The sequence below is a fragment of the Sardina pilchardus genome, chromosome 1 (assembly GCF_963854185.1).
Source record: "Sardina pilchardus chromosome 1, fSarPil1.1, whole genome shotgun sequence".
Lineage (NCBI taxonomy): Eukaryota > Metazoa > Chordata > Actinopteri > Clupeiformes > Clupeidae > Sardina > Sardina pilchardus.
Genome location: NC_084994.1, coordinates 41,413,620 through 41,434,823, shown reverse-complemented (window position 1 = coordinate 41,434,823; position 21,204 = coordinate 41,413,620). Strand labels below are relative to the sequence as shown.

The 21,204-nt window shown below is 41.2% G+C and overlaps 1 long non-coding RNA gene across 3 annotated transcripts; it reads left to right on the top strand.

Annotated features, from left to right (window-relative positions):
- The first annotated feature begins 6,642 nt into the window (after positions 1–6,642).
- LOC134075609 (uncharacterized) lies at positions 6,643–8,386 on the top strand. 3 transcript variants are annotated; one of them, XR_009938365.1, is made up of 4 exons: positions 6,643–7,091; positions 7,176–7,324; positions 7,546–7,681; positions 7,952–8,386. It is a non-coding gene; the product is annotated as an uncharacterized LOC134075609 (long non-coding RNA). The 3 variants fall into 3 exon arrangements; XR_009938359.1 differs by having other exon boundaries at positions 6,644–7,091; positions 7,239–7,324; XR_009938353.1 differs by having other exon boundaries at positions 6,648–7,324.
- The last annotated feature ends 12,818 nt before the right edge of the window (positions 8,387–21,204 follow it).

Here is a 21,204-nt window from a genome sequence, read left to right as displayed (position 1 = left end):
GTGACATGATGAGGAGAAAGAGATTTACACATCTATATTATACAGCATGATGTGACATGATGAGGAGAAAGAGATTGACACATCTATATTATACATGTGACAGGATTAGGATAAAGATTTACACATCTATATTATACATGTGACAGGATTAGGAGAAAGAGATTTACACATCTATATTATACAGCAGGATGTGACATGATTAGGAGAAAGAGATTTACACATCTATATTTATACAGCATGACATACGAAAACCAGTTAATTCAATTCATACATGATGTTTTGAGATGTTACTGATTCTCAATACCTCTCTCATTGTTTGTGTAGTCCTGTTTCTTCTTATGACTATGCACATACTGGTTAAAGATAAAGATAAAGTGAACATTTGAAAATTATGAAAAAATAATAAATAGCCATTTCTCTTGTCCTTAAATCTACAAAGAGTCAGCTAAAACAAATCTCTTAATTACCTGATGGACACAGTTGCTAGCAACAGGATGCTGAGTACAATCACAGCTATCACCATTCCTGATTTTGATGCCATGGAAGCCACACATTCCTCTGAAAATATTTATGAAAAGTAAAAAAAATATTGAAACTATGACAATCTTCTTCATTATGTTCCCAATCATAAAATATGAACTACAATATGAAGTCAATTAGTTAAAGTAATATTTTAGTGTGTGATGTTAAAACCTGGCTCTAAGCCGCAACATAAAGATGGTGTTGGGATAACTTTAAACAGTAAAGTATTTATTTATAAAGTGTTATTCAAAAGGAAACAAAAGCAAAAATGAACCATTATCAAAAGATGTCTAGGGGGAAAGTAAAAGCATGTATGCAAGTGTTCATGTGGGTATGTGCATGCCAAAGTCAGTATGATGTTCAAAGATAGAAAGAGAAGGTGCCAGTGGGAGAGAGATAAACCGAACAGTGCCCAAATCAAGAGGGAGAACAACCCCTTAAATATAGCGACACTCTTTCACCAGGTGCATGTTTAGCTAATTAGCCCAGCTAGGCCGGCATTGCCAGGCCTGAATTGGGCACAGGAGGTTGTAACAGTGAGAGTCCACACCCTTACCTCCTGCAGGAACAGCAACATCAGTAGACTTCTGGGAGTCAAGTTCATTCTGTGCCTCACAGTAGTAAAGTCCACAGGTATCAGACGTCACACGGAAGCTGATGCTCTCCCCTGTGCCCCTCATAAGAGATTCAGCTCCACTCTTCCTATACCAGGTGTAGGTGTGCACTGGTGGGTTGGCATCACTGCTGCAGGTCAGAGTCACTGAACTGCCCTCTTTTGTTTCAGCAGGACTGATAGACACTGAGACATTCCTCGGTGAGTCTGTTAAAACATTAATCCTGTCCTGATTTAACCAATCACAGCTACCAAATATCTTTCATTTTCATTTGGATATTGATATGAAACGCATGGAAGAACAGAAGCAGCTCTGATTACATTTGACGTTAAGAAACACAGCAGTGGAGGAGAGAGACGCCTGTCCTTTTACAGCACAGGAGTAATTGCCTGCATCCTCACTCCTAACTGGGTTTAGATGCAGCTTGTCACTGGTTGTTTGTTCATTGATCACAGGCTGTCCATTCTTGTACCAGGTGAAGGTGGGGTGATTACTTTGAGTAGAGGTAGTATTACAGGTGAGGGTGACTTTGTCCCCTTCTTTCACTGCATCAAGAGGTGCCCACACCTGCAGATCTAGAGAACACACAATGTCAGAACAGTGCAGTCGGTGCAATTGGTTTTGTCCAAAAAAAAATTCATTTTTGCATGATGATTCCCAGGATACTGGACCTTCTGTGCATATGAAACCATTCTTGCCATTCGTGTAGCACTATGGCTGTCAAGAAACTGGCTTGACAACCAGTGCAACAGATTAGAAACACCGCAGATTATCCTCTCCAAAACGTAGATATGCTACTGTAGATATAGCTTTGCATGTGTACTTACATTTGACGTTGAGAAACACAGCCTTTGAAGGGAGACTCTCATGTCCTATAATGGCACAGGAGTAATGGCCTGTATCCTCACTGCTGACTGAGTTTAGATGCAGCTTGTTGTCTCCAGTTGAGTGGTTATAAGTCACAGGCTGCTCATTCTTAAACCAGATGAAGGTGGGGTTGTTACTCGGACTACAGGTTGTAGCACAGGTAAGTGTGACCTTGTCTCTCACTTTCACTGAAGTAGGAGAGATCAGAACCTGCAGAGCTAGAGGATATAGAGGGGTTAAAGGGGTTATATAAACTGAAGCCCAAAACAGGATGTGTTCATAGATAAACAATAAGGTTAAAGGTGTTACTTGTAACAATGATGGTGACTCCAGGTAATCCTGAGAAGCCTTCTCCCTGTGTTGTTGTAAGCCTGAAGGCATATTCTCCAGAGTGTCTCTCTCTGATGTCTTTCAGTCTCAGAGTAAAATTATTCCCTTTGCTTTCAAAATACTGCACATGATTCTTGTAGTCTTTGTCCAGGCTTATATCTGCAGGTTGTGAGTGGGATTTTTGTTTGTTGAACCAGAATGCTGTCTTGATTGTGTGATCTTGGGGATATTTGTAAGTGCAGGGAATGCCCACTGATGACCCCAGTAATGCACATATGCTGGTTGATGAATATGTCACACCCCAGCACTGTTTTTTGGGGGCACCTAAATGAACAGTGATAAAGATATAAAATATTGTATTATTTAACTTTCATACTTTATTCCTATTTTTACTTCATTCCTTATTTGAATCTTTTTAAAACTAACTTTTAAACATAAATTAAATTATTTAATGACTAATTATCAACTTACTTCCTCATGTAGCCCATTTTGTTTTGTTGTAAATCTTACTTTGATTATGTAAAGCACCTCAGCTAAATCTCCTACTTTTTTAAATGTGCAACAGTCTGATAATTTGATTTGGACTTTTTGACTAGCAAGATTGACACACCAAATCCATTAGAAAAGCACAGACGCTAATTTACTACAGTGAGAGCAGCTCAACTGCCTTCTCTGCCATTTATTAAAGCAAAAAGACAGCCATCAGAAGACTTGAACAGCGGACACGGCAGGCAGGGGGTCATGCTCAATCACAACATAGGGGGCGCTGGTGGTCAAAGATGCCTATAGGCTACACAGTATACAAGGAAACTACATGTACAAGAAAGTATGCACATGTATTATGGAACACAGTTTTGTCAAAATGCAATTTTGGATCCAACATCAACTCCTGTGACATCATCCAGAATAGTTTACAGTACCTTTAAAGAATTAGAGTTTCATCTGTAGCCTACTCACACACTGCAGGGGAGCGCTGAGCCTCATGACCTCTCACAGCACAGGAGTAACGACCAGCTTCATCAGGTTTGGTTGAGTCCAGTAGTATGGAGGCTGTGGTTTTGCCTCGTATAGTCTGTCCATCCTTGTACCAGACATAGTGAAGGTGAGAGTCCAAGCTGCAGGAGGAGGTGCTGCAGGTCACTTTAATCTGATTCTGATTCCCTGACACAGCAACCTCCTTCACCTGCAGGTCTAAGAGAGCTTAGAAGTCATTACATATTCATTCAAGAATTTCATTCACTACAATTTACATTTTCCCATCACCAGGCCTACCTGTGACAGAGAGAGTGACCCCTGATGAGCCTGTTATCCAGCTTCGGTGTAGGCTTGTGCGAAATTGGAAGTGATAAACACCAGAGAGTGTGTGTGAAAATTTGTCGATGTTCAGGCTGCAGTCAGGATAATTATTTGTATATGTTCTGACAATCCCACTGTGTTGTTCATACCACTCTCCTTTGACATAGTGACCAATCCAACTATATTCAAATCTGCAGGGAAGGACCACTGATGCCCCGTTAAAACCACAGACACTTGAGCGGGTGTAGGTCACAGAGTACCCACACTGCACACCTGAAACACAATCAAAATCAAGATACTTAAAAAAAATCCTATAACAATACCATAGGTAACTTCAAGAAGAAATATGTATTTGTAATTTATGTGGTCATTTCTCTGTGATAATGTCAAATAGATTGCAAAAAGCATCATTTCATAAAGTTATGAAATCTTACCAGTAAGACAAAAGAAAAATATTTCTAAAATCAAGACTGAGGCTTGAAGTGGCATGATTATCACTCTCCTCATCTGTAGGTCTATGGTTGGTTTCATTACATTTGCATCCCTTTAAAAATAAGATGTCACAATAGTAGATGTTTACCTATAGGTTAAAGATCATGGTTGTTATGTCCCTTTAAGATAATAAATATAAGTAGTTGGCCTACCTTTAAAAAGGATGGTGGCTGCTGTACGTGATATTATACACAGAGGAAAGGGATTCCGTGGGACCTGCATCAAAATGCAGCAACAGCATACGAAATGATGATATGCAATCTCCACTATGATGAGCAGCAGATCTGAACGTTATGCTACTAACTTGGGAACGCATATAAACTGTGAGCATGACCGAATCTACCAGAGTCATGTCCTCGGTATTATTTCTTCAAGTTCCGTTTAATGTAGGCTATTAAAACTAGCCGACGAGACAAATATCATAGCCTCAATGCACCGTCAGGTGTCATGTAGCCTAGTCAATCACATAGCCGTATCTGACTTCTAACAAAGATGATTGATACCGGTATGTCTTTCTTGAAGTTTCGTTTCATTTACTAAATAGCCGACGAGACAATAATCCTTACCTCAACGCACCGTCAGGTGTCACGTATAGCCTATCAGTTACATGACATTATCAAGTTTCGTTTCATTTATTAGGTAAAAAACAGCCGACGAGACAATTATCCTCACCTCAACGCACTGTAGGTCACACGTAGAACAGGCCTAGGTCACCTCTATCAAAACGAATGAGAAAGTTAAATAGATAGTTAGATGCTTAGCCCTACCTACTGGAAATGTTATGCTGAAAATTCAGTGGAGATGCACCTACTACACTGTAAAAAATGGCTGTGAAATTCACAGTTATTTACAGGAAATTTCACAGTAGCACTACTGTATATGCTTTTTACAGTAGAATGTTGTAAAATTTACAGTAACGCCCCTACAATTACAGTAGTCCAAGTGTTACTGTAAACATTACAGTAGTCAAATCACTACTGTAAAACAAACACAGTATAGCCACTATAGTACTGTAAATAGTAAAGTAAACTACTGTATTTTTTCTTTTCAACAATTGGCCAGTAAGTTACTGTAAATACAACTGAAATCACAGTATTTAATTGGTTTTCATTTTACAGTGAATGCATAAAATACTGTAAATGGAAATGCGGTACCTTTACTGTAAAAAGTATTCACAGTAACTTGCTGGCAACAATTGGGCAGTAAGTTACTGTAAAACTACTGAAATCACAGTATTTAATTGGTTTTCATTTCACAGTGAATACAGAAAATACTGTAAATGGAAATGCGGTACCTCTACTGTAAACTACAATTACAGTAGTAAGTGTTACCTTAGAAATTACAGTAGTCAAAACACTACTGTAAACAAATCACAATTAGCCACTAGTAGCCTAGGCTACTGTAAATAGCTAAGTAAACTAGCCTACTGTGTTTTCCCTTTTTAAATCTTATCTTTCTTTTAACTCATAATGACATACCAGAGACTGTTGAGAAAGTCAATTTGATGTCAAGAATTAAGGCTTTGATCACACTATTGAGCAAGCATAACACATTTCAGCCTAATAATTTTCCACGATTGTTTTTAACGGCTGCTTATCGCCTCTTGATAAGCGCATGCGCACACGCAGTAATTCCCATCCCCCACCCCTGACTTTTCAACTCCAGCCAGAGTGACTTCACTTCAACCGTCACTTTTCAATCATGAATCTGACTGCAATTTTCAACTCTGTACAAACATCATATTCAAGGTAAGAATTACAGTACTTTTGTATGCCAATTGAAAACGGGAATTTATTAGAAATGTATTGTTTTCACAATGAAATGTTAACCAAAGCCATTATTGTCATGTTAGAATCAGCATAGCACATATCGATAGCTAGAACTAGCGAGCTAACGTCGCTAGCGTTAGCGATGTTAGCTGTTAATGTTAACTTTTCCAGTAACTAACTTAACCATCATGTGGGATTTTTCGAATGATAGTCAATATCATATCTAGCAATAATTCAGTCTGATATGTCGTTATGAATGTAGAGTTTTAGTTTGAATGAAATATCAGACGCAAGTAGCTTAGCTTAAAGTGGCTGTTACCATGCAGGCTGAAGGCTGAAGTTAGCTAGCAGACAGACACAGGTGAAAGCATAGACTGTATATACAGTCTATGGGTGAAAGTTGTTAACGTTAGCAGCTAGTTAGTAACATTACTTTGCGAACTCCATGGGGCATGGGTAGTTAACATTAAACTTAATACATGTAGTGTTGATGCATAATATGTAGTGTTGCTATAACTGGAAAGAGGACCAGTAAAACAAATGAATGAAGTAGGCTGATGTGTAAGCAGGGGTCAAAATTAACTTTTTGAAATGTGAATATCTACCAGCCAGAGACAGATGAACTGGTGAAATCCACCAGCCATTCAATAGGAAATACCTATTTTCTGTCTGAAATCTACCAGCCAACTTCAAACATGTACCAGCATTTGGCTGGTGGCTGGTGCTAATTTTGAGCCCTGTGTGTAAGTTATCTCACCCCTAATTTAGGAACTGTAGTTTTGCATAGTCATGCTCATAGATCCGTCATATAGTGGATGTGAAAGGGGAGCATTTGGGGAATTTCAATTACCAGAAATATCATGCCGATAAGTAAAGGGATCTTTAGTTTGTGAAGGGTAGTGTTTGGCTAAATGGTATTCATTTTATAGCCTTTATTTGCCCAATGTTTGGTGACTTAAATTGAGGCATGTGTTTATTTAAGATGCATGTGAGTGTAGTAGTGCTTCAGTGATGGTCTTTTCATGTTCTGTGTGTTTTGCAATGTATTAATTAATGTAAGCCTCTTTCTGTTCCCTCTGTTAGTAGGTGGTGTGAGGACTGCTGCCCTGAGAACGCTGTGTCAGAGACACTTAGGCTGTGTGCATTTTGGAATGTTCCAAATGTGTGTCACTTCCATAAGGAAGAAGTTCCAAGCCTGCAAGTGAGTTCACTCACCAAATAGAGACACACGCATATAGCATTTAATATGTGTGCATGTACTGTATTTGTGTCTGTAACTGTTTAGTTTATCCCCTCCTTTCATGTGTCTGTTATGACTTTGTGGGCTCAACTGTCAACAACTGTCCAGGGCGAAGTCGGTCTACCCTGATGGCACTACCTGATGGCACTACCCTGATGATGTCTGTTAGCCATGGCTGCTGCCCTCAACATGGTGTAAGTGTTTGTGTTTTATTTATGTTCATAAATAAACTGATATCAAGAAGTAACATAGATGGTGACAAGGGTGGCAAGGGTGCCTCATGGCAAGGTAATTATCATTTCTATTTCTACATCTGATTGCCTTGCTTATTTTTTAAAGCTATGATTTGTTTTGTATGGCAATTGCTGTTTATTAACAAATTATATGTATGGCAATTGCTGTTTATTCTTTTTAGGAGCCATCCAGAAGTCCCAGCCTGGAGCCAGAGGCTGCTATTGCAAGTCAGATGGGAGATGGCCTACAGTATGTTAGGCATCAGAAAAGTGGTGTTCGCATGAAGGCAGAGTTGCCGCAGGCAATTATGAGATTAGGTATGATATCACATAGACATACTTCTGTTCAGAAGTGTAGGGTCACTTCGAAATGTCCCCTTTCAAAAAAAAAAAACACTGGACATATCAAAGTGAACTCCCAAACTTTGCTATGGTGGTGTATTGTACACATCTGCATTACTTCTATCTATTGCACCTGACTAGTGTGGGTTTGCTTTTATTTGTCACACAACCAGAGTAGTTTGCATTAATTACTGTATATTCATGAACGGGGTCAATTGTAATGTATGCTTTCTTTCTCTTTTTCAGACACTTGACATTTACTGCGAAAGGTACCATCAGAGCACCTCTCCCTACCCTGCAGGATACCTATACCAGAAGAGTACAACAACGGCCCAAAAGTATTTCAAAAGACATTTCACGCTCTGACCACGGACTGTTTAAACCACTGAGGTCAAGCAGACGTCTCTGTTCCCACGTGGCAGACTGAGGGAACACCCACAAAACAGACTGGGGATGAGTTTCTTTACTCCGCATCCTGTACACACACAACTCCTTATACTACATTACATAGACTTGCCAGTTGCCATACTGCACTTACACACACTGCGCTTTTAACCCCCTTATCTGTGTCAAATCAGATAAGGTTGTGGTTGTGTTCAAACCATGTCTACTGTTGTCTGTCAACATCCACTTCAGTCATACATTTGAAATGTCTTAAATAAATAACAAAAGTTAAAATTGTTTTATTGTCTGCAGTTAACTGAAATATTTTGGAATATGAGTTATTCTATTAATGATTGCTCATGTAAGTTCAATTGAATTCACAGTATTTAACTGACCTAGCTTTTACAGGGAAACAGCCAATACTGCAAATACAACTAAAAAAAAAAAAATATCTTAATTTAAAATCAATTGTTTTTCACTTTACAGCGAATACATAAAATACTGTAAATGAAAATGCGGTACCTTTACTGTAAAAAGTATTCACAGTAACTTACTGGCAACAATTGGCCAGTAAGTTACCGTAAATGGAAATACAGCACCTTTACTGTAAAAGGTTTTCACAGTAACTTACTGGCAACAATTGGCCAGTAAGTTACTGTAAATGGAAATACAGTGCCTTAACTGTAAAAGGTATTCACAGTAACTTACTGGCAACAATTGGCCAGTAAGTTACTGTAAATGGAAATACAGCACCTTTACTGTAAAAGGTTTTCACAGTAACTTACTGGCAACAATTGGCCAGTAAGTTACTGTAAATACGACTGAAATCACAGTATTTAATTGTTTTTCATTTTACAGTGAATATATAAATACTGTAAATGGAAATACAGTACCTTTACTGTAAAAGGTATTCACAGTAACTTACTGGCCAATTGTTGCCAGTAAGTTACTGTAAATTTTACAGTAAATTTTTTACAGTGTAGCTTATACGGAAAAGGTTATAATTATATGAATAGGATGAATGTTTAATGTTGTGATTGATATTATCTAAACATAGCCCAAACATAACCGATTGTAAAATTATAATTATTGGTTATTTAGACTTTTATTATTTTTAATTTAGACACAACCCAGGAGTCAGGGGAGAGAAACAGACAAGAGAAGGTGACAGAAAATGTGCCTTTATGGACCTTGCTTGTGCACTGGTGCACAGTCATGTTGGAACAGCTATAGGCCTACCCGAGCTAGGGTTGATCTAGTTCCAGTGAAAGGAACTCTGAATGCTTCAGCATTAACCAGGAGATTTTGGACAATTCCATGCTCCCAACTTTGTGGGAAGTTTGGGGATGACCCCTTCCGGTTCCAACATAACTGTGCACCAGTGCACGAAGCAAGGTCCATAAAGGCATGGATGACAGAGTTTGGTGTGGATGAACTTGACTGGACTGTAGAGAGTCCTGACCTCAACCCAACAGAACACCTTTGGGATGAATTAGAGCGGATACTGAGAGCCAGTCTCCTCGTCCAACATCAGTGTGTGACCTCACAAATGCGCTTCTGACTTTTGGAAAGTCTTCCCAGAGGAGTTGAAGCTGTTCTAGCTGCAAAGGGTGGACTGACATCATAGTAAACCCAATGGATTAAGGATGGGATGTGACTGAAGTTCATTTGTGACTCAAGGTGGGTGAGCGAATACTTTTGGCAATATAGTGTATATAACATATATTGTTCTTGATTCATTATTGAATTGTGTACAATTCTATGATTGACAAATAAAATGACAACCATCTATTTGACAAAAAAATAAAATAAAATAATAATAATAATAAAGAAAATGCAGCGCAAGCAAAAATCATTTAGGCAAACAGGACGTTTTTATTCTGTTTATTATGTTTTGTTGTAGTCCGGCTCTGAAAATATATCCAATAAGCCGTGGAAACAGCATTTTTCGTTGATGAAGCACTACAGAGCTTGCACCATATGCTAGCCAAAAATTGCAAACAGTGGATTTAGTTAAAGACCGTGAGCCAAACGCTTTCCAAAACAGCTTTTTTTTTAAACCAGTGATGCTGTTTAAAACAGCACCAAACCTCATCAGCTTGCCCAGTCTCCACACATAAAACGTAGCACCAACTACGCATAGCGAACACAGAGTTTATTATAGACGACAGTTAAGAACACTTACCACCTCTCCCCCTGCCAGCTCCTCTCGAAGCAAAGTCCATATGAGGCGATTATGTTGGCGGAGCAAGATACAGTACTTCATCAGAAGCCACTTCCGGGAACCTGGATCGCGTGAGTGGGGAATCGCACGAGTCTGTGGCCTCTGCTCCCCCAGAGCAGAAGCCACAGACTTAAGTGAAACTCTGCTCTGAATAAAGGGGGATTTTGACCCCCCCCCCCTCATATTTTCTGGAGTGAAAAAAGTGGCCTCTGTATCTTGCTCCGCCTTATCAATCTTTGCAGCTAGTAAGTGAACCAGGGACATGGTAAAGAGAAGGGGCCGCAGCACCGAGCAAGGGAACACTTAAGATAAGATAAGATTACTTTATTATGTCCCTAGGGAAATTTGTTGTGGACAAACGGGCTGCTACATCACATATAACATAACACCAGAAAGTGCTCACAGTACAACTTGTTCATAGGAGTATAGCATCAAGTCAGTCACACTTGTGGGATATTGATCTGGCCAGTTATGCAACAGAGGTGGTTGTGAATCAGGTTCACCTGCTTTGATGTCAATGACATTTACTAGGTGTACTAGAGGACCGACTATAAGACGACCCCCAAAACAGGAATGCTTTTACAGGTGCTGGTAATTTTTCCATCTTTTCCCTTCTTTACCGATTTTTCACTAGTTTTGCAACTGGACAGGGTCTGTGTTACTACTGGTAGCATAAGCCAGTATCTGGAGCCTAGAGGTTGCACAGGTAGTCTCCTCCAGAATGGCACACCATTGCCAGAAAGATTGCTGTGTCTCCCAGCATAGTCTCAAGAGCATTGAAGAGATTCCAGATGCTAGAGCCTTACAGAATGACCTCTAGCAGGTCACTGGTGTGAATGTCTGGCCACACCAGGGGCGGAGTGGTAATCGGGAGATAGCCTACGGGACATATCCCGCCAGGCCGGCCGGTTTACGTTATATTTGATTTGGCCCATGACGCTATAAGTTTTCACGAACATATGTCCACTAAGACGTCACCCAAAGTTCAACTATAATTATAAGAAAGCCAACCACTATATAAACCAGTTAGTTGTGATATATGCCTTAGTCATGCCTTACATATTAATTACAGGGCATATTCATCTCAGTTCTCTCTCATCAGTGCATCGGTATAGCCTTTGGGTGTCTTGATTTAATTGTTCATATATCATTAAAGTGTTATATAACTCTTTTGGTCACAAATAAATTAAAAATAGAACAGCAAAGCCTCCTGGGAATCGCAAAAACGTTTGCTAGGTCAAGTCTATTACAGAAATGTAGGGGGATAGATGAGCGGCCCCTCCTTTAATGGCATGGCCCTTTAGCCTGTATTAGTGAACGTAGCGTTTTGATAGTGAACGGATTAGCAGGTGCTTGCGTGATTAATATGGAAGGCAAGAAGAGGAAAGAGAAAGAGGGGGCTGAAAAGGGCAGAATTAAGAAGAAGCGACTGCTGGAGGAGCATGCATCTAAATGCTCAAATCAGATTTATCCGCAGCCAAGTCCACGGCCATCAACGAGTGCAGGTAAATTGGACAGAATGAAAAACACTGACACAAAGCTCAACTACGTTACTATTGCTAGACGGAAAATATCACAAGCTAGTTTAACTCATTTACATTTCAAACGAATCAATGGCTTACAGTTTTTTTCAGTGGCTAACATTTGTCCAAACAGTAAACAAAACTCTAAGTCTCCCAGTTAGCACAGCATCCGTCTTTTGTGGCCATACCATTCACACATTTCATGTCGTTTTCGCACAATATGCAGGCAGTAAATAATGCTTACATTTTCTTAACAGACAAGTTATACCCCTCAACAAAATTATGGATCGTTTTTCTATTATTTACAGATGTTAACACACAACATCCCACAATTAAAACAATATTCCCAACCTTAACCCCTGCGCAATGGTAGCAGTTCAAAAACAATATATATCAGCTGATAATAAACAAACAATTGAATAATTGGTACACAGATGATTTGTGTTGGGTATGGGGCCAACCACAGCTGATTCCAGTCTGTCTTAGACTCAGTGGCAGGGGTTATTTCTCTCTATTACATTGACACTTGAAGGAGGAGATGATGTTTTTGGAAACAGAAACAGAAAAAGACATATACTGTTATATCTGGATGAGCAAGAGTAAGAACAAGGGGCCCGGGATAAGAGCACACCCAATGAGAGATGCAGTGAGAGGTGCAGTAGGAGGTGCAGTAGGAGGTGCAGGAGCAGTGAGAGGAGCAGGCCCAAGGAGAGGGCAAGGTAGAGATGTAAGAATGCGTGGTGGTGGCATTTTTTTTGGTTCGGTAGGGGGCCGGTGTGGTCAGAATATTCCCCATGGAGCCATGGAGGATAAAGGAATTGATACCATTGACTGCCCCTCACACTTCCTTGACTTAAATGCAATAGAACACCTCTCGGACATTATTTTTTGGTTCATCCAACACCCTCCTTTCATTTCGTAACATATTAACCAGTCCATATCAGCATAGATATCCAGCATGATGTACAGTATCTGATGTGTTTTCAGTTCCTTTAATTACAGTATTTTGAGCAGTGTATATGCGTATGACCATTTATAAATAGTAGGACATTTATTCAATTAAAGAGTATATATTATAGCTAAAAATGCTCTCTAGAATAACAGAAATTATAAGCATGTCAAGTCCATGAATTCTTCGGAATTAGTGAATATGTCAATCAATACTAAAAAAAGTTCTGACCTCTATTTTGGACGTTGTAGGCTACATGAAAGGGAACATGAAAGCACAGGTTGATGGAACCCTCTTTAAGGACTTGCTTACCGACTGATGTTTTTTTTTTTTTAGAATCACAGCTATAATGAAGGAAAACAAAAAGACTAGTACAATGTACACCATCATAAAAAAATGGTTTATGCATGAAATCTTTTGTTGATTTAGCACCTTTAGGCGCATGTTCGCTAGTGTAGTAGGCCCTAACGTTTGTAGCTTTAATTTGTTCATTGTATGCCCTCCTTTAAACAGACATGCCCTGTCCAATGACCTTAACTTTTACACTGGCGTACTCCTAGAAGTCCAGAGCTTCAACTATCTGCAATCGATTAAATGTGTTTATTATACAGCTCTTCATAATGCTGTGAAATGCTCCATTCACTCGAATCGGCCTTCCCAATGTTTGGAGGTCTGATCATTTGATATTACAGACCCTGTCAATGAAAATATGTTTTGTGCTTCTTATTCATGTCTTTAAACCACTCCACAAGTAGTCCACTTCTTGCAATGGAACGTTGTTCAGAAATGAAAGGGGTTTATTAGCTGTGTTTTGAAAGAACATAATGATGTGTGGGTTTTGCGACCTTTATTGTTTCTCAGCAAAAGCCACGACGGAATGGGAACACATGAATGTAAAGAGACATCATGTGGAGTTTTTTTTTTTTTTTTTTCCTTGTTTGTTTTTTGTAATGTATAGAACGCCAATTATTATCAGGAAAATAATATCCCTTCAGGGCGAAGCAAGACCCCTCCACTTTGACCTGTTAGGCTACTTTCCTGATAATGACCGGCGTTCCATGCCTCTTTCTGAATGGACAGCTGAGCGGTGCTGTTCCTTGTGTGGATGATACACACGTCTCACTTTATGAATATTCATCTCGTTGAACGGAGATGGCACAGAACGCTCCTCACGGATGAGAATTGCATCAGCCGCTCAGGTTGAAACGTGTATTGAACAATAGGACATACTGGTGAAGCAATGGTTATATTACAAGAAACCACGATTACTCTCTGTAAAATTAAGAACTTGACCTAAAAAAAATACCAAGTAGTTTATTAATGTATTGGCATGACATACGAGAAGAGAGATACAATTTTGGTGGTTGAATTAACCATTTATTAACCAGTAAACCATGTAAATGTCACCAATATCACTTAGGTTGAATGCAAAGTAAAACTCAGGTAGATAAAGAAACTGTAACAAAGTACCAAAGAAACGAAGTAAGCTTAACCAAACAGCACATTTAAATGTAAACTTAACAAGTTAACAAGTTTGAATATCAAATACACCAGATTAATCAAACATAAAGTAAAATACAGACCAAACAGAAAGAGAGAGAAAGAGGGAGGGAGTTGAGAGGTCAGACCCCCAGCCAACAGCAGTAGAAATCTCAAAGGGCAGCCCTGCTTTATCCTGAAATACATTTGAATATGCAAGGCTGTCCCAACTGGCCTGCAGTACATAGGTGTGAGGTTCACATACAGACAACAGTGTAGCTCTTAGCTATGCACAGATACATTAGATTAAAATTAAATTAAACCATTATCGGACTATAATTGCCCACATTACAAATACAAATTTGTAATTTGGGTAATGAGACCCACATGAATGTGTTACATTCACAACATACATTTACAGAGATGTCAGAAGTGCATGATGCAGTCACTCTTCTTGTTGATTTTGTATGATAATTACAGTAGATGGGCCTGTACAGGGCCGCTGCTAAGCTTTTGGTGGCCCTAAGCATATACATTTAAAAGACCCCCCCCCCCCCCCCCTCCTGTCAGTTAATCTCTTATTTTGGCCACTGTATCAGGAATGTAAGGTTGTTGTTTGTTGATTTATGTTTTTCTTTTTACAATTAAGAAAGTGTAACATTTGACTAGCCTAATCAGACAAATGTGCCAAATCAGATCATGTTGACTATCAAACCAATAAATTGAACACGTTTAGAGTTGGGCTTCTAAGACCGTTTCTGTTTCTTGGGCTTCTATGACAGTTTCTCTGTTGTCTTCATTTCTCTTACAGTAACAGAAGAACAGAGCACTCAAGATATCTTTAGCATCCCTCCTCATTAACAAATAAAGGAGACAATCAAACAGGGGGATCAGTGCCATGAAGACATTTGAAAGGTCATTAAGGTAAATAAATGAAGCGTACCGGTGTATAAAAGGGTGGAAATCTTCAATTTTCAGCACCCCATAAGGTAGGAATAAGACTGTGTAGATGATAAGAACAAGAGCCAGGGTTCCCATAATCCGTCTCTGCTCATGACGAGGTACTGATGTATTCCTGGAGAGAGCCCTCCATGTCCCCACGAAAAAGAACATCACCAACGGATACGGCAGAACCATAAAACAGAGTAATGCAGCAGGGCAGTATTTGAGATAAAGGACGATGACAGCTGTGGGTAATACCATCCAAACAGTGACCGACACAAAGACTGAAGTCCTGATCGTGTGAATGTTTCTATACCAAACAGGATGAGCAATCATTACATATCTCTCAGCAGATATAAACATCATAAAACAAATATTAACCCCCACACCAGTAATGTAGATGGCTGTCATGTAATGAGTGACTTTATTGTATTTTATGAGATCCCCTTTAAGCAGAAATCCTGTAACAATCTCCATCAAGTTGACAGAAGTTTGAATCAGATCAGAAATGAACAGGTTTATAACAAACACTTGAGAAAAATGACCAGCTTTGACAAGAGAGTATAATCCATAGACAACAAAACACAGCCCAAGAAGCGCAGCTGAGATAATCAGCCAGTCAGTTATGAGATCAAAGTTATTAGTATCGTTTTCAGAACCAGACATGTTGGAAGGTGTTGGTATGTAGGAAGGTGTAATGTATGGATCTCCTACCATTGGAGTGCTATTTGAATAATTAGTATTGTTTTCATAAACAGAAATGTTGGAATATATTGGTATGTAGAATGTAGGTGTAATGTATGCTGATGTCTGGTTGTCCTCCATTTCAGGCTCGAACTTGTACTCTTTGTCCCTAAAAAGATCAAGTGACAGAATGCTGGACATTAACGACACTTTTATCCCTCTCAACAACTCTTAACATTCTGTTCCATCAGAGTAGGCAGCTCAGTTAGTTTAAACTGCTGCATCATACAGTATGTGTAGTTGCATTATTCCTGAGAGTGTCTCAATTAATAGAGTACAATGCTTTTAATTGCACATTTCGTCACCATTTGCTTAAATGAAAAAAGAAAACATTGAGAGCTCACCTGTAGTTGTCCTGACTCTCTCCTGGTGGATCTCTTCTGGTGTGCTTTCTGAGTAGCCGATGCCTTTGTGTGTCTACATTACCATGGCTCCACGTGATTATGTAAACAATATTCAAAACAAAAAAACGGCACCCTAGAAGCTAAGTCAGTCCTTGCTTAATAAGTTTAACAGACATTATTCAGTGTAGAGAACATGTTATGACTGCTTCAATGTTACTCTTTGCTTCAATTTAGAAAAAGAAATGTTGAGCTCAAATTGTAGGACGCTCTCCTGGTGAACACGGCCGCTTTACTGTAATGTCACTCTTGGCTTAATTATTGAGCTCAATTGTAGGAAGTTCTCCTGATGAATTTGTCTATGAAAATCTCTTCAGACAACACAGCAACACTTCCTTCCATTTCACTCATTAGTCAAATCTGGCTTCACATCAGCTTGAGCATCTCACACATAACATACTTTCATTGGGTCCCATAGTTTATTCATTCTCTCTTCTACGTAGTTGTGTACCGTATAGTAATTTTGTGTATACAATGATGTACCATGTTTCATTCATACATAAATACACTTACTCTGTAAACCTATGCATTGAGTGTTTTCTCTCTTTTGAGTGTTTTCTCTCAGTATAAAAAAATGATTTAGTTAACAGCTTAACTCTGCACCACTCTGCGTACCAACCCAGGTGGCAACAATGATGTATGGACTGGCCCCATTGGCCAGCAACTGATAACAGAGTAGGATAAAACCTTCTCTGTGACTGTGTGCTGGAGGTACTCCTTCCCCAGCAGCCCATTGCGATTGCTGTACTCTGTCTTACTACCAGTAAACCGTCTTTCTTAACACAAATCCTTGTGTCCGTCTCACTCCCTAAACCAACATGCTGAAGAAAACCTTTTTCTTCTAACAATTGGTGACCCCGACGTTGGGGGAGAGGAGACCTCTCTTCTGCGAACCTGTGGACAGACAAAAAGCCCGGGCAACCATTTAAAAGGTAAGGAGAAACCTATTTCACTAAATTCTCCATAGCATAGCACTGTTATCTTAGAGTAGATTTTTGTCTGTCTGCAAAGATCACAGAAGACCAAATCTGACGGTGTAAGTGGTGTTAACACAGACTGTTTTGAATTAAAAGGATTAGCCTCATCACATTATTGCATGCTTAGGGAAGTCCCCACAAGGTAGTGGTGGGGGCACTCCACTCTCTGGAAAGGGTAGCCGCTGGGGGTCGAGGCAGGCAATTTTGGGACACTGATAACGCTTGCGTCGCCCCAGTCGGTCCTGACGAGCCTCGCTGTTTCTCAGATGTGAGATTAGTGAGTGAGTAGGGGGAGTGCACCATCACCGCTCGAAACTTAGACACTGAGTGTTCATGAGTTTGTGTGTGAGTGAAATTCTAGCCTAGAGGTTGCGAAATACAGAGTTTTCTGTGATTTTTAAAGACCTGATAGAGGTTAGAGCCTTGAGTGGAAGGGACATTTTGGAAAGGCCTATGCAGTTTGAAGCTCTAGAACTGTGGAAAAAAAGCTAGCGTGAGTTTTTGTGTCAGTACTGTGCACGTGCTGTGTTTGTGTGGTGAGAAAAAAGGGGATAGATTGTGTGTGGTGAAACGAGACTGTCAGCACGTCACACACCCAGTGCCTGTCAGTCTCGGATATTGCAGGAAGTGTTTTTGGGTTTTTCTATACCCTGCTCCTGACACCATACACAACTGTGGGACAGTAGAGACATACTGTGTGCGTAATAAAGTGTGATAGTGGTGTTGCAGAGTTGTACACCATTGTTGTGGGTATTTTACCAACTGTTGTCATAGAATTGTCACAATAGTATTGAGGTGTAGACACTGCCCCAGTATTGTTGTTGCAAATAGCAAACAAAAAGCTAAAATTCGGGGGTGCGTGTGTACGTCCATTTGCAAATTAATATCACAAGCTTGAATTCGGGGGTGCGTGTGTACGTCCATTACAAATTGCAATTAAAATACTACTGGCTTGTACAATTCGGAAGAACTAAGCGTTTGTGCCAACATGGCAGGGCTATTGAGGGCCGGAGATGTGTTCGAAAGAGTTAAAATGAGATCACTTGACAAACATGTTACTGCTGGGAGGATAGCCAGGTGGGATGATGCTCGTGACCGTTGGGTCAAGAATGGATGGTATCCAGGGGGTGAAGCACAAATCACCTCTGAGCAGTGTTTGACATTGAAGTGCGAGCTTGACAAAGATTTTGAGATAAGGAAGGGGGTGCTCGAACGCATGTGGTTTGCATCAAAGCTGCGAAGAGATAGAGAAGTGGAAAAACTGAGTGAGAAAGCTGGGAGGGAACTGGATATGGCCGGTGAGATAGCGAGAGAAGTAACAATGCACAATTTGGCTCAGAAAAACAAGAAGAGTTTGTCTTGTGGGAATAAAGACACACCACAAAAGCTGTACCCAGACCTCCTCACTCCCCCGCCCCCACATGCTACACAGACACAAGGCCCATCAGCCAACCCACCTCCTTATGCAACACGCAGGCAGGCCCCACCACCTCCCACACACCCACAGACCCACCAACCCCCACCTCCTTACACCACACCAGAATCTGCCCCACCTCTGACACAAGCCCCAGTGGTTGTTATCCCTGAACAGATAATAGAGTTCACTGATGAGCCCCAGACCAAGGCGTTAGATCGTCTAACCAAAATGACATGGCAAATTGCTGAGGAGTTGGACTGCATGAACAAAAAATCAAACTTGGTTACACGTGAATTCAATGGCATTGAAAGTACCGAGCACAAACAGACCAGAAATGCTATCTTGAGACATGCGTTGGAAGGGCAGATACACGCAGAGAAACTACATGCGGACATGAGAACAGAAGTCAGAGGCGCAGGGGGGGCTGATAAGAGTGCAACTTTTCTGAATGGGGAGCTGTTCAGGCAGAACGAGACAAGCAGGCTGGAAGCATCAAGGCCACTGCAGGCGAGCGCGGGGGGTTTTCTCTCACCCCCACCCTTTCAGACTGCGAGTGCTGGGAACGATGCCAGTTTGAGCCAGGCTGCACACACACAGATCAAGGCTGAGCCCCACACACAGACTAGCTACGATTTTGGTCACACACAAGCACCATTACCATATGCACACACCGGAGCACACTCACTGACACAAGGAGGGCCATTGGGTGAGGGGGTTTCTGGCCTGATGCCTGATTTTGGGCAATTGGAGATTGCTAGAATGAACAAAGGCAGAGACACTCCACCCAATCACCGCACCTTGAGCAGACAACCAAGCGAAGCTGATAATATGGAACTGACAAGCACACATGGTGCAGGCATACAAGAGAGGTATTTTTGGGAGGAACCCAAGGTCACAGAGCAGGGCAGGCCTGTTTATATGAGAACGATGGATGCGGAGAGAGAGACTGCCAAACATGACAGCCTGTCTCTGGCCGAGAGGCAGAGAATGATTGAATGGTGGAGAATGAAAGAGGGTATCAGTAAGTTGGGGGATGAGAGTGGTCGCTCTGACCACTCAGTTGAGGATGAGGAAGTGAGGATTTACACCAACAGCGGGGGCCTGGAATTCCACACTGACAGCCCACACTTTATGGCCCCACTCCTTGCCACTGGCAAAGGAGGGGAGAAGTATGCCCCATGGTCTAGAACTGACATCGAAACACTTATCAATAAATTACCGCCCCTACCAGACGGCGCAGACGCATGGATCACCCGGTTCGAGAGGGAAACTTGTCATGAGAAACTTGCATTAGCCGATATAAGGGTGATGTTGGTGAAACTGAGGGCTGAGGCCGCTCTGGTGTTTGCACAAAAATCAGCACATTGCAGAATCGCGCCCGCTGACGCACCATTTGACAAATACCGTGTTGCGTTCTGGCATGCTCTGCGAGCCTTTTATCCCACCAAAGTCAACTTGGACGGTCTTGCCACACTGCGGCTAGAGCCAGATGAGAACACACACAATTACCTCAAAAGGGCGTGGGACATGTGGGAGCAAGCCACAGGTGCTCGACCCGATAAGGATGAAATGGGGGGAAGGCTTTATCGTAAGGGCGTCGCAGAGGGCCTTCCCGAGAGAGCAAGGAACAAGCTCCGCGACGTGGTAGGACTAGACGCCATGACCGATAAAGTCTGGATGTATAACGTGGATCATGTGATAGTACAGTATCACAGACAGGAGAAAGACAAGATAATGACTAAAGACAAAACTGACAAAGACACAGACCTAAAAACTCAGAGAGAGCTAATGGCAGAAGCAGTAGCGGCGGCTTTTAAACAGGAGGCGGCGATTAAATCTGCTGCAGGCGGCGTCATCATGGCCCCGAGTGTGGCTCAGGCTGCAACCACGGGCCCACCACAACAACACAGGGGAGGCGACAGAGAGAGACAAACCAGACGGGGGGCTTGTCATGGGTGCAATAAATTCGGACACTTCATAAAAGACTGTAGCCTGGCTAACGCCTCCCACTTCTCAAATGAGACGTGGTCTGGCAACCAGACGTTCATTTTCTCGTATTTGAAAAAATGCCCAGATCCGTTCATTGGGCGCCACGGATGTCTATCAAATGCGCATAGCTCACCCAACTCATTCGTATGCAACGCTAAGGGCTGCCGTAAATCCTTTGGCGTCGAATGTAGACGCAAGAGGGCAACGGAAACTTCTCGGATGTTCTGTGATTGGTTCGCCAACATCAGGCGAACATTAGGGCGTTAGTTTCCAGACTGGCTTAGCAGCGGGATTGAAATCACCGCGCAAGGCAGTATGGGAAAACCCAGGCTAAAAAGACTGCGGATACAACAACAATAATAACAACAACCAAAGGCGCTCGTCCAACCGTAGCCAAAGTGCCGAGAGGCGCCCTAAACCTAGAGGCCAATCCCGGGACCCTGAGAGTAGGCCCAGACCCAGCAGAGAAA